This window comes from Octopus bimaculoides, chromosome 15, assembly GCF_001194135.2.
Source record: "Octopus bimaculoides isolate UCB-OBI-ISO-001 chromosome 15, ASM119413v2, whole genome shotgun sequence".
NCBI classification, from domain to species: domain Eukaryota; kingdom Metazoa; phylum Mollusca; class Cephalopoda; order Octopoda; family Octopodidae; genus Octopus; species Octopus bimaculoides.
The window spans coordinates 16,073,494-16,075,511 of record NC_068995.1 but is presented as its reverse complement, the minus strand read 5'-3'; positions in this window follow the sequence as shown (position 1 = coordinate 16,075,511).

Sequence of the window (2,018 nt, the reverse complement as noted above, 5' to 3'; positions counted from 1 at the left end):
CTTATCCACACACTTTTTAACTTCTTATAATATATGATTGTGGAGGCGCAATGGCCCAGTGGTTAGGGCAGCGGACTGGCGGTCATAGAATCACGGTTTCGATTCCCAGACCTGGCGTTGTGAGTGTTTATTGAGCGAAAACATCTAAAGCTCCACGAGTCTCCGGCAGGGGATGGTGGCGAGCCCTACTGTATTCTTTCACCACAACTTTCCCTCACTCTTACTTCCTGTGCCTGTAATTCAAAGGGTCAGCCTTGTCACACTGTGTCACGCTGAATATCTCCGAGAACTACGTTAAGGGTACACGTGTCTGTGGAGTGCTCAGCCACTTGCACGTTAATTTTATGAGCAGGCTGTTCCAGTGATCGGATCAACTGGAACCCTCGACGTCGTAAGCGACGGAGTGCCAACAACAACAATATATAATTATTTTCGACTACTTGTGACAGCTAAGACAAAAATAAAGAAAATGTCATCTGTAACTGCATCAGCCTTTGTTTATTTATCCCAAAAGAATACCATTTCCTCAGATTTTCTTCATTGCAATTATAACACATTATTCAAGCACAGAAATTTTACTTCTAAATAATTTAAGACGTAACTATGTAAATACAATTTTAAAATTACAGAATATATTACGCGTTATTTTTTCATTTCTATTTCTGAGTTTAATTAAATTCGTACTAGCTGGTAATTTATAGTAGCTGATAATTTAAAAAGCCTTTAATTTGCCTAAATATAATTAGAGGAATATAATTGGATTTAAACGATAAACCTACGGCGAAATAGATAACAAGAAAAATATATATGCGCTAAAGATTTCAACTTTGTTAAACTGTAAACACATTTACGTATTTACGAAGAAATTTTAAATATTCTACATTTTAAATCTTTTTTTCTATAAACAGAACAAACTTTGGTGTCGTTACGAATAAGTTACTTATGTGCATCGCTGAAATTAATCAATGAGTGTTTGACTTTCTAAAATATCTGTTAGTATGTGTTTGCTATTTTAAGAGCTAGATTTGATTTTCAATTTATGTAAATACATCACGATAATATATAATGCATTGCTTTCTCTTTAATGTGTTAGATCATTCTCAGAATGGTTTATTAGAAAAACAAGAAACCAGTAAATCAATTATAATGAATACTAAAAATAGCTGTTCCGTGGCAGCATCCCAATATGCCTTTTACGTTTTGGTTTTTGCTTTTTGATTTGGATTTTTGGATTTTTTTTTTTTTTTTTTTTTTAGTGGGGCGTTGTATTTTGATAGCTTAGGCATGTTGAATGAACATGTTGCAGCTCCTGTATTGTGTGGGGGATGGATTTCAGCAAACTATATCTAACATGCAGCAGAGCTTCTACAAAATTTATCAGCATTTGACCAGGGTCCAATCCAAGGAAGAATCTTATATCTAGACAAGTTACGTACCCTAAAATCTTTTCCTTTATCAAATTGTAATGATTGAATATCTGTTTAACGTTATTTAAATAAAATATCGATCTGAAGACGAGTTGTTGGAGATAAAAGACTTAATACTATTCATATCAAGAAAAGTATCACTGCACTACATCTCGATGAGCCAGGAGTAGCACTCAGAGCACTCAAAATACTTCGCTTGAAATCATTCACAATCCGCGAGATTCTCTTATGGCACAAGCACATCCTTAACATAGCTAGAACCTTATCCCATAGATTAGCTCTTCTCTTCAGGCACAGAAGAAACTCATCCCCACCCCGATAACTATTGACGCTACACAAGGTCCAGATGAGGCCCTCAATGAAACCCAAGCCACATACAGAAATTATACCCCAGGCCACATACAGAAATTATACCCCAGACCACATACAGAAATGGGTCACTACACATACTGGCATAAAGTCGCTTACAGATACACTCAATTCCCTGGTTTGCGCACACTTTATGTAATTACAAATACACCATCTACTACCACTATATACTCAAAATTTCATTCACACCACAACTTTGCTATTTCCCTCCTTGTAACCATC